The 13431-nt window shown below is 35.9% G+C and overlaps 1 pseudogene; it reads right to left on the bottom strand.

Annotated features, from left to right (window-relative positions):
- Window positions 1–3768: 3768 nt before the first annotated feature.
- LOC143557703 (F-box protein CPR1-like) lies at window positions 3769–5555 on the bottom strand (annotated as a pseudogene).
- Between the last annotated feature and the right edge of the window lie 7876 nt (window positions 5556–13431).

The raw sequence follows: 13431 nt of genomic DNA, 5'->3' as shown, positions 1-13431 counted from the left end.
CATCGTTACTGGAGTCCACTAGTCAATGATATGCACAATTACATTAAAATAAGTCTAGAGATGTGTGATGTTGTTGATGACGGAGTTAACAAAATCAGTTGTGGATGGATAGGTACATCTGAAGATCGTGCGGCACATGTGCCTCCCACGTGTCACTGGCGGGTCAGCTCATATCTTTCAAGATCGCTACAGTACAACGGAAACAAACACATGCATAAAAGAAGACGTATATTAGCAAAAGAGAAGAAACCTTTATACGACTCGTATAGACTTCTGTACAATGATAATCATCAAATTTTTGAAAAAGGTGTTTGATAAGATTCTTAAACGAGTCGTATGACTTGTATGAGACGGTCCTGATATTTATACGAGCTGCATAGCCTATACTACTCGTATAATACTCATACACCTTTTTTACGACATGTATTGGTAATCCCAGGACCGACATGGTCTTCACTCTTTCACCTTTGTAGAGATAAAGCTTTATTATTTTTTTGGTTAATCGTTAGGCTGCACCAAACATTAACCCCTATTCTAATTTTTAGGTTTCATAATTATCATATTTAATTACCTTTCATAGTTACCATAAGGAAAAGAAATGGATGTGACGAAAAAGAATTTTCTTTAGTAGAGTGAACTCGGGAACACGATAGACAAAACGGCGACGCGCCTTATTGTAGCATGAAATTGGGTTGTCTAATGGTCCAATATTCAGGGCCGGCCTGGCCTTTACTCTTTTACCTCTTTATATAAAATTCAGGGCTGACTCAACGAATATGTAGGTCTAAATCAAAATAATATTTTGAGGTCTTTTTATAACAATTGTTAAGAAACAACAATTGCTTACAACAAGTTTTGAACTCATAACCTATACTTTAAGCCCACCACCACACCAATACATTACTTTGAATTTACTTTACCCATTATAATATATCTTATACAATGTTGTTTTGGACTTGGAGGTCTTAATTAAGTCAACCTAAAGCCCTAACTTGTTTTCGCTGACCCACGTCTCGAACCATGTTAATGCATGGGTGGTCTTAAAGATAAGCTTTATTACTTTGGGTTAATTTTTAGGTTGCACCAAACATTATTTTTAGGTTTCATAACTACCATGCTTAATGACTCTTTTTTAAGTGGGGAACCGTAAAAAAATCATATTAAAACTCAATTTTACATGTACAAAACACATTTATATATAATTATTTTTGAGCTTTTTACATATAAACACATGTAGAACCGTTTTAAAAAAAAATTATAAATAAAACCAGTTAAAAAAGGTAAAACAACTCTTTTTTATTAAAAATATATTCAACATATATTTAAAGCCACAAACACCGGAAAGTACGTCACATCAAACTTATGCCAATTCAACCGTTCTATAGTCTTGTATATAGACCTATTTTCGTATCACAAAAAAACCCAAAGACTTTATTGCACCAATAATCTAACTTCTTTGCCCTCAAACACCATCTAATTATTCCTCGCCATTCGAATCCTCCTACAAAGTCACACTATTTACTGACCGCATATTAAGTAGATTATGATCCATTTATTGATTATAAGCTATGCCTCCTCTATTGCAACTGCTTAAGAAATAGGAGATATATAATATATTAAATTTATGTAAATTTGTTCAAATCAAGGATAAACCTTGTGTATTATATATAAATATTACATGGTTTTAACGGACATATTAACATGAAGAAAATATTCCATTTAAATACACCAAAAAAAAAAAAAAACAGAGTTTGCGTCGTAGTCTAGGGTGAGGGGTGGTGGTTTGTTGTGGTGGGTTTGGTGGAAGAAATGGAGGAAATTAGTAGGAGGATTATTATTTGGAATAATAATGGTGTGCTAGCCATGATTAAGAATTTAAGATAACAAGGTTGAGAAAAGATAAGTTGAAGAAGGGTTTTGTTTCCTTGATTTTTGCATGCATGCGTTTGATCCACACAAATTTATATGATTATGATTTTAATAAACAAGAATGATATATTGTTAAAAAAATTTGGATCGGAGACTAGTAGTAAATGAACCGAGCCGATTTCAAGCTGGCTTTGTTTAACTTGAAAGAGCTTGAGTTCAACTGATTTCGAGTTTTATGTTAAAAAAAACTCTGCTTAGTTCGTGAGTGGGCTTGGTTCATGCTCAATATCGAACTTTTAACGCGTCTTTTTGAATATAGGTACATTTGGCTTTCACTTTAGAAAAAGTGAACTTTTAACGGGTCTTAAGGTCTATCGATTTGGATTTGGGGTCTGGTTCGATTTCTTATCGCAAGCTAATACACAAAAATGCCCAGGTGGGACTTCAAATAAAGCATGTTTGAACTTGAAATTTTAGTAAAAAATATGAGTTTCAAAATGCAAAATTGGTTAGTTAACTAAGGTGTTGTTTATATAAAACAAGGACCATCTAAAAGTCAAAGAGTTAACATATTTGACCTCAAAAGTCAAAGGGTTATGCTGCTAGCCTGCTAAGTTTGTGTCAAAACTTCATATATGCAAAATTTAAATTGGGTTTGTTCATATGTGAACATGCAGACAAAGTTGCTTCCTATGAAGGAGATAAATATGCAGATGATCGATTATACCCACCGGATGTTACAATCCTACCGTCATGATGGTTTGCTAAATGAGCACAACGCTTCGTTTATTTGTTTCACTAGTTACAACATTAGCACAAACTACACTTTCGAACAGAGTTTCAATTATTCAACGAGCTCTTTAACGAGGTCGGAATTATTTCAAACATTAGTTACATGTGATGTGTATAAATACTTTTCAACACGAATTATTAACAGCCATAAGCTTGATACATGTACACATTTGATAATAAGTTTAAATAATGATAAGCACTAAAATTAATTGTGTTCCAATTCTACTAAAGGCCCCTTAGGTCAACCTGACAGTTAACAGCATATTCGTGCATAATATTCATAAAAAGTTCATATTCATCATAAATAATAATCATAATCTCACAGCTAACATAAGCATTGACCTGCATTGTGCTGCGTTTAGCTTTTCGAATGCGAACACAAATTACCAGAATCAAACCGACCGAGAAGCCATGTAGTAAATCACAAAAAATGAACCGATTTTATATAAATCCCAAAACATTAATGTGTCAGCGGTGTGCAGGATAATATGTTGCCACCCTTCTAGTTCTTAATATGTGTTATTTTATAATATGTTGTCAATTATAGCTTTCATATATAGTGCAGGATTGTATCAAAACAGAAAACCAACACACATTCCTTCCATATACAGAATGATTTACGCAATTTACAAGTAGACACGTTTCATCTACATATGGTATAGCATCTTGCATAAATAGCAAAACAAGCTGGATTAAAGTCTCCTTAAGACTGAATGGCTATTTTGGCATGTTTTAAGTTATGTTTCAGACCATTATCTTCATTAGAGAAGCAAGAACATTAATAGTGGACAACTAAGTCCATGAAACTCTAATACTCATACATGATAAAAATCAGCAGTTAACAAACATATGTTCTTTTCATTTCCATCATAATCCACATTCCAATCTTACACGCCAAATTCAAGGAGAATTTCTTTTTGGGAAGATAGATATTACAATTCCTCAAATTTCAAATCAAACCTATGATAACTAAAATTCAGTTTCTGAAAAACGGAATGATTAAAGAGCATACCAAATATGAAGAGATATATATTATGAAACCACATCATCTTGGCATTTGAAGATCATCTTCTGTTGCATAACTACAGTGCCAAAAGTTTTTCCAAGCTATTGGTGGTTTGGTTCATAACTTCCGTTCTTTGCAATGTATCTTTTACCATAGTCATAAACCGTAAATTCTGGCTGATCAAGCATAAGTAATGTTTCCTTGTAGGGATACACACGAAATAAACCTATTCCATCAAATCCAAAACTGCTGATGTGTTTTGAGTTGGGTTCATAAACAACAACCGATACCGACATGTCAGACGGGTCAAGATGGTCTTCTGAAATTTCCATTATAGGTTCACCGCTCTTCCTAAATCCCAATACGCTACGTATTGTTGCTTCCGGGGCGCAAAAAGTGAATAGCCTTGTAAACGACTTTGGTACACCATCCTCCATCCTCCATACATTATAAACCAACTCACTCTCATCAAAATCAAGCATAACAAGAGACTCCCTTAGATTAGAGATGTACAAAGTATAGTGAGACCGGTAGTGTACCAGATCATCTGGGAGGCTTATTTCTGTAAACTCTTCACTTGTCAGATCAAATGAAACAATGAGATTATAAGACTCAAGTTCACCATCTACAACACTCCTATCAGTAGCAAGCCAATAGTAAAACCCTTCCACACCTTGATTATAGTCAAGTTCAATCGACTTACGAAGAAGATTGCTAGTGCTACACGGACTTCTCCAAGCCCCTGTGCTTCACGTAAAAACTTCTACCTGATAAGGAATACAAGTTACACTTTCTATATCCTTCCAATCACTCTTAATCTGCGTGATCTTGACAATCTTCGGATCATTAGTCTCACGACAAGCCCCGAAACTTAAAAGAATTTCGTACATCCTTTGTTTCACATCGGCCACGTTAGGCAAGACAACAGCAACAGCTTTTCTAAAAGAAATATTCCAAATAACAGCCATCGGTGTTACATCACCACCGCGGTCGCGATAATAGCCACACACACACACCAAGCCATGAGAGCTGCCGAATATGGCAGGAGAGATAAGCATGTTAACTAACGGGTGTTTAGTAACGGAAATTTTCTGGTTGGGAAAGGTATCCTTATCATCATCATCATCATCATCATCATCAACAATTGAAACATATTTTCGCTCACTAATGTTAAAGTTGGGATCATACCTCACAAGTAGATGATGCTGTTTGTTTCGGGCGTTATATTCGGAAATGAGCTGTCGATGAGTGACTTCCATGTTCTGGATACCGATCGGCATTGAATCAGTGGTTTGAGAGAAAGCCTTTTGATGATATTCTCTTGGATATCAATAGGCAAGTTGTCTGACATTTTACAGGTAGAATTCGATCTAGGGATTTTTTTGGTGTGGACGAGGCGATTTCTGCACACTATATATGTAAATAAATGGTTGAATAATCTTGTGTTTATTATTAATTTGTTATGCCCAATATATACACATGTGTATAAGTTTACATGATGGAATAGGAAATTTCAATAATCAAGCCTACAATTAAGCCACTAATAATCAGCCTAAAATCATGCACAATATTATTTGACCAAATAATATACAGATACGAATACACCCCTTTCAGCCTAAAATCAAGCGTACTAATTTATTTATAAAATATATTATTTACAACATTCAATTTTGTTTATTGTTGAAAATTTTAAAGTGAAAAGCAAATAAATAATGTTTGAATCGAAAAATGCTCGATTCGATTTGGCTCGTTTCGGTTTTCGCTCGGTTCGAATCTCAGCTGTTTGGTTCGGTTTGGTTGTAAACGAGCCAAGCAACGAGCAAGCCTTTGCTCGGTTCGACTCGGCTCGTGACCTACCCGTATAGTCACATACGGGGCGGGGCGTATATGAAGTGTTTGGTGTCCCTAGAAAATCCTTATAATTACCATTTATATGAGGTCGCTAGTACCTCATGAGTTTTTCCTTTTTTTTAGTGTGTGTATATATATATATATATATTATTGAGAATGCATTATTTTGTGCATATTTCACTCTCCTTGATTCACTCTCAATCAATGATCCATGCATATTTCCAGCTGATCTTTTTGATTCTCTTTTATTACTTTCCTTTCCTTAGTGTGTGTTTTGCCTATTTAGGCTTATTTTCTTGTAAACATGTATTCAGAATATGCAAAGCTTTTAATCAAAATCATTTATGGTATCAGAGAAATGTTACTGATCCTTGGAACATTCTGCTCTTGATCAAACCAAAAAAAAAAAAAAAAATCTCTGTCTAGTTACCGAGATTCATCAAGCAACCATATACATCACCATGGCAGTCGACGATCAGAATCAAAACAAACACAGCTGCTGTGCTACCGACAACCAAAACAGATCCCAAGTCAACCAAAACCAAAATCAATCAAACCCGATTCCGGGATTAAGCGGCGAACAATACAAGCAGTTTATTAACATGTTCACCATGGACGAGACAACCCAACTAATGGAGAATATGGGAGCTAGATTGGACGATGATGGCAACTGGATTGTTGACTCGGGATGTACCGAGCATATAACTCACATTCTCAATCTGTTCCATGGCAGTATCAAAGCAACACATGAACTACCCGTTACAATTCCTAACGGTCACTCGATACCCGTTAAAGGGAAGGGGTCATGCACCTTACCAAATGGAAATGAAGTCCGAGATGTCCTATACGTTCCTGAATTTACGTGCAACTTATTATCGGTCAGTCGACTAACTCGAGATCTCCGCCGTGCAGTAACTTTCTTTCCCGATTTCTTCATAATGCAAGACTTGAATTCGAGAAAATTGATTGGAACAGGTAAATGCCAACACGGTCTATACCGAATGAAGATGATGAGACGAGAAAGAAAGGCTATGTCGGCTTCGGTGGAAATATGGCATAAAAGACTCGGTCATGCTTCTAGTGGTAAACTTTCTCGCTTTGACTTTGTCAAGAATGCTTTTTTTAAAATTATTGATTTTGATTCGTGTGCTAAAGCTAAGCACACCCGGTTGCCTTTTCTTACAAGTTCTATCAAAAGCAAAGAATGTTTTGAATTGTTGCATTGTGATATTTGGGGAAGGTATAGAACCCCCTCACTTTCAAAGGCAAGCTATTTTTTAACGATCGTGGATGACTATAGTCGATCCGTTTGGGTTTTTCTACTAAAACACAAATTTGATGCAGGTGACCATCTAATATTCTTTCACAAAATGGTCAAAACACAATTCGGAAAATCGATTAAAAGAATCCGTTGGGACAACGGGGGAGAGTTTGTTTCGCACCGAATGTATAACTTTTATGCCCAAGAGGGCATAATTCTCGAGACCACATGCCCACACACACCACAACAGAATGGCGTTGTGGAACGCAAGCATAGACATTTGCTCGAGACTGCACGAGCCCTTAGATTTGAGGCGAATCTGCCAAAGAAGTTTTGGGGCGAGTGTGTCATGACAGCCGCCTACATAATTAATCGTCTCCCATCGAAAACCATTGACAACAAAACACCATTTGAAATTTTATATGAAGAAAAACCTGATTATGAACATATGAAGATATTTGGTTGCCTCGCTTATTTTCGGAATACCGACACGGGGGGAGACAAATTCGAATGGAGAGGGAAGCGCGGAGTATTTTTGGGTTATCCACCGGGTACAAAAGGATACAAAATATATGACATTACCAATGACAAAATAGTGGTGTCAAGAGATGTGAAATTTGTCGAAAAGGTCCTTCCGTTCAAGAGCATGGACCATATTGATAAAGAAGAAAATAAGAAGCTTTTTGATTTTCCTCCTTGGTATTACAAAGAAATGGATGAAGTCAATAAAGAAGCGTTTGACCAAAATACAAACATAGGTGGGGCATATGAAACAAATGAAGCTTCATTGGACGTGGATGATGCCACCTAAGTTTAAAGTACAAATGAAACAAATCATGATGGGTAGGATATTTTTCCTCAAGCAGAAATACCAAGTGAACCTTCTAGTTGTGAAAGTCAAAATCAAAATTATGAAAATATCGCACAAGGCAGGGAGAAACGAAATAGAGCTAGACCCGCACGCCTCAAATATTATGAAGTGGAGCTTCCCCCATCCATAGACCAAGCGCCCCCCGTCTCCGATCAATAATCCTCAACGGTATGTCCCATAGCTAACTATGTTTCTTATGAAAATTTATCAAAATCTCATAAAGCTTTCCTTGCGGCCATCACCGCGAATGATGAGCCAAGAAATTTCAAACAAGCCGTACATCACCAACATTGGAGGGATGCCATGCAAAGTGAGATAAATGCTCTTGAAGAAAATGGAACTTGGACCATAGAAGATCTTCCCAACGGGAAACGAGTTATAGACTCCAAGTGGGTATACAAAATGAAATTTAAACCAAATGGTGAAGTCGAGAGGTACAAGGCAAGACTCGTTGCCAAAGGATATACACAAATGGAAGGCATTGATTACCACGACACGTTTGCACCAGTGGCAAAGTTAGTAACCGTAAGAAGTCTCATTGCCGTCACCGTAAAAAAGGATTGGAGTATTTATCAACTTGACGTGAATAACGCATTCTTGCACGGTGACTTGCATGAAGAGGTATACATGCGAATACCACAGGGCTACGACAAAGGGGGAGGAACAAAGGTATGCAGGTTAAGGAAGTCACTATATGGGTTGAAACAGGCCTCGAGAAACTGGTATCAAAAATTTACATCGGCCCTCTTACAACTTAATTATAAACAATCCGCTGCAGACCACTCGCTTTTCATCTATAGAGAAGGGAAAGTTTTTGTCACCGCCCTCATATATGTAAACGACGTCATCGTGGCAGGAAAAAATGAAGACAAAATCAAAGAAACAAAGAATTTTTTAAACGACAAGTTTAGCATCAAAGATCTCGGGTCGTTAAAATACTTTCTCGGAATAGAAGTTGCTCGAACCAAAGACGGGATAGTGCTAAGTCAACGTAAATATACCCTTGACATTCTAGATGACAGTGGAATGCTAGGATGTAGACCGTGTACCTTCCCTATGGAACGGAACATTAAGCTCGATAAAGGAGATGAGGATGTTTGTGTCGATGCTAGCAAGTACCGAAGACTGGTTGGACGATTACTCTATCTCCAAGCCACTAGACCAGATCTTGCCTACTTAGTAAATGTTCTAAGCCAGTTCGTGTCGGACCCTCGACAGAGACACATGGATGCTGCCATGAGAGTACTTCGCTACCTAAAGGCAACACCGGGGCAGGGTATTTTTTTTCCGAAAGAAGGTGGTACAGATTTGGTAGCATATTGTGATGCGGATTGGATGGGATGCTCGCTTACACGAAGGTCAAGGACGGGGTACGTTTTACTGTTAGGGGGAGCTCCCATTTCATGGAAATCAAAGAAACAGTCAGTCGTTTCTCGCTCCTCAGCTGAAGCCGAATACCGCGCAATGGCCAACGCTACTAGTGAAATTCTATGGATGTGTTGGTTGTTAGAGGGACTGGAAACAAAACAACATGACTCCACACCACTCTACTGTGATAACAATGCAGCTCGACATATCGCAAATAACCCCGTCTTCCATGAAAGAACAAAGCACGTGAAAATGGATTGTTATTTTGTCAAGGAACGAGTCGAATCGCATGAAACTTCAGGGAATGGGAAATGTTTCATATTTTGTGCTTCAACAATGCCAACCTTGCTCAAATGGATCAACCACAACTTGTCGGGCGCATCTCAAGTGATGGATCCAACATCAGCTGCTGGGCTTCGGTTTGAATCTCTTCAACTTTGTTATATGATGTAATAATGCATGCTTAGGATAGTTCATCTGACAACAACTTTGTTGACCTTTTCAATAAAGCCATCAATCAATTTTGATTAAAACAACATATCTATCTTTTTGTATATAAATTTGTAAATATTTTTTAAATATGTCACAATTTTAGAGGGAGAAAATTAGTTAAGTTTAACTCATCAGAATGATTTTCATTTTAATTAAGAAAAACAAAATTGAGTCACTTGACTTACCAAAAATATCTTATATTTTATTATTATTATATTTTATAATTTTGTTAAGAAAACCAGAAAAAGATTCAAAAATATATTCTCTCGTTTAGAGGGAGCTCCTGCTTATAGGGAGTCGCTCGAATAATATAAAATTTTAAAATTTTAAGAAATTGATCCGACTTTTGGAAATGATAAGAAATTATCTATAATGATCCTAGCATATGAAAAAAGTAGATTAAAAGCCAACAAGATCATTACTTGATGTGTAGATAGGCTTGACAAATGATTAAGTATCATTGTGATATAAACATAAATACTTGTCTATGCTAGCGGTTACACTCTTATGAAGCGGTTGCCGACTCCAATATGAGTCATATCGATGAAGGCAAAAATGTTATTAGTCAGTCATACACGAGCCCATTAGTGATTGGTCACAATAAAAATTGTTCTTGCTTTAAATAATAAATATTGAAAATCAAAATGTTAAAGCAGAAAAACTGCAAAGTGCTTAAAAGAATTTAAATTCAACACAAAAATGTTGATAAATTATCAAACAAAAATGGGTATATTAGAACCACGTAACGTGGGGCAAACAAGTAAGTCTTAAACACTTTATATGAAGGCCTGTAAGTCCGGATGACATGTGAGTCCATGGTTCAACCTTTACATATGTTTGAAAGAAAATTTGCAAAAAGTCTAAATAAGCTCAAAATGTTTTGATCAATAATTAGGGGGTCAGAGTCAATTCAAGGTGATACTGATGAACACAAACTATGCTCGAGGTATGAAGGAGTTTGTAACATGTCGGATTAACAGGGGACCACACAAGTATTGTTCTTAATTAATACATTAATGTATCACATTGACATCAAAATACTTGCCAAGTTTAAAGTGACAAATATATCTACAATCGACTTTGGGTTCTTGGCATAATAATATCCAAATAGAAGTGTGATCTAGGACGTTATCAATAATGTGATTCCATGTTTTGATCTTTCTCGAAAAAAATATTAAAGTCATAAGAAAATTCTGTAAATATTATTGTTACATATTATTAATTTCATATTTACTCCTAATTTTTTGTTTAATGTTTTAACTTCAAAACATTATATATATATATATATATATATATATATATATATATATATATATATTCGTAATATTTGATATATGAAAATGCCAAAAAGATTTTAAGTTTTTATGTGTTCGTATGTATTTTATTAAACCTTTGTTTTATTCAAAATCATGTGTTTTGTTTTCAAGGTCGTTCATACAAAGTTTGTTGGAAACCTGGGACTTAAACAGACCATTTACAAGTTGAGGGACTGAAATTGGTATTTTGGGAGTAGTCTATATAAAATAAAATTTCAAAGTTATTATGCAAATACTTCAAACCAAGAGCATGCTTTGAAAAAGAAAATTATTCTTTGACCCTCAAGAGGGTCTGTGAATGAATCTTATTCGCTTTAAGTCTTGTGCAGAAGTACATAGACATGTAGATCAAGATCTAGTGTCCTGGTCTGCAGAGACTGAAGTTGCAGATGCCGAAGCGCTTAAAAGAAAACAAGAATGTGGCAGTTGGATGTTGAACCTAAAATTGAACTGATCGTGTCTCGAAGAACAAAGCAAAGAAACAAGTCAGCACAAGAAAGTCAACAAAAGAAAATTAGATGTCGAGCCTCCCGCATGATGTTTCTAAAATTTGTTGTTGCCGATCCTTCCTAGAAAATAAGATTGAAGTTCAAGTCTTCAAGATTGGAAAATAAAGAATTGTCCAAGATCCAATCTCGTTCAAGCTCTTGGATTAAGACAAGCACTAGATTTCAAGAAATAAAGACGAAGCAAGGAACTTGATGAAGGTTCCTTGACATACTCAATCCTAGAGGGAGATTGTAGGGCCAATATTCTATATTAGTTTTAAGATTGTGTATGTCTTTGTATTTGCTTAGAGTCGGTGTAATACGTACCTCAGTACGTTTATTTTGTAAGGGCAAATTGTAAAAGTTGGAGAAATGGGGACCATATATAATTTCACTTTTACCCATTTCTCCAACTAACCCTTTTCAAAAAAACCTTTTTGCAATAATCTATCTTTCAACCTACAAGTTCTCCCTCCCTCCCTCTTCTTACCTTCGGCCTATCCTACCACCACTACAAGATCCGAGATCTCAGTTCTAGCTAGTTGTTTCCGTCAACTAATTGAGAGGTTGATCCAAGACGACTAGTGCTTTGTTTGTTGTTCGATCCGGTCACGGGACCTACAAAGACACCCAATAACACGGTTCGAGACTCCATGTTTTATATAAAGAGGTAAAAGAGTAAGGACCAGGCTAACCCTGAATATCGAACCATTAGACAACCCAAATTTCATGCTACAATACGGCGTCACGCCGTTTTGTCTATTGTGTTTCTGAGTTCATTCAACTAAAGAAAAGACAGAAAAGGAAACTTTTTTTTGTCCTTTTCATTTCCCTTCATTCTTTTTTCCGTCATCCCTTTACTCTCCTTGTGGTAATTATGAAAGGTCATTAAATATGGTAATTATGAAACCTAAAAATTAGAATAGGGGTTAATGTTTGGTGTAACCTAAGGATTAACCAAAAAAGTAATAAACCTTTATCTCTATAGAGATGAAAGAGTGCGGTGTACGCGCAAACGCAAACGGTGATAGTACGTTTGTAATCTCGCAACGGTATCTGTGTAACCTGAAGGTGGTATGCATTTAACGTGGCATCGGACGTGTAACTGGTGCCGGTAAGCGTGCCACACAATGCCTGTACGCGAGCAACCCGGTATGTATAAGCAATGTCATCCACGTAAGTGATGCTAGAACACGCGTAACCGGTGGCTACAAGCAAGAAGCAAAGATATATACAATAATTTCAGATAAATTGCTTTTTAACCCAATCCGTTTTGATGAACATATTCCGACCCGAAAACGTGTTAACCCGAAGCCCATTTTGACATGAACCCTTTCGATCTAAACTCATCCCGACATGAACTGAAATAACCGTTTTTGTATTAACCTGTTCCAACCATAACTTGTTCCGACAACATTAGCCAAACTTGCCCGATTCGTTGCCTGTAATAACTGGTAATCAAGAAAGGTGTTAGTTTTTTAAAATTAATAAACTATAGCAATATCATACTCAAATTAAAGAGAGTAAAATGCTCGTTTTTATGGTGTAACCTTTTAGAAAAAATAATAACGTGTGAAAAAGTTATAGGCATTAAAAAGTCGTAGGGGTAGTTGGTTAATAATGAGGGGGAAATGTGTAAATATTTAATAAATTAACAAAACTTGATTGAAGTTGAAGGACTATTATTGTAAATTATATATGAATGAGCAAAGACTATATTAACCCTACATTTTTAAAATTTTATGCATTGTTACTTGTAGATTATGCAACAAAAGAGGTACCTCTTAAAATTTAAGAGGTCCCTCACTTCTATATTATATATAGTATAGATATTTATATTTTATAAAAAGTTCAAAAATTAACCCCAAAATGATTAAAACCTTCGATTAAAGTAAAACAACGATTTATCATTAGAAACATTTGTATCCACGGATCGATACTTGGTTCTTACCAATACTATTCTACATATACGATAGATACACTTGCCTATTTTGTGTGTGTTTAGTCTTTGTAAAAATCACTTTTATAAATTTAAAACACGATCTTGTGCAAAAGCTAAATCATCCCATCCTTCATATTTTATAAACCCCAAGCACACGCATCAATTATAATTTCTT

Source organism: Bidens hawaiensis, unplaced genomic scaffold (assembly GCF_021521415.1).
Source record: "Bidens hawaiensis isolate Kalapana, Puna unplaced genomic scaffold, B.hawaiensis_p1.1 tig00001087_1, whole genome shotgun sequence".
NCBI classification, from domain to species: Eukaryota; Viridiplantae; Streptophyta; class Magnoliopsida; order Asterales; family Asteraceae; genus Bidens; species Bidens hawaiensis.
The sequence above is the reverse complement of the archived record's forward strand: the minus strand, read 5'-3'. Positions and strand labels throughout refer to the sequence as shown.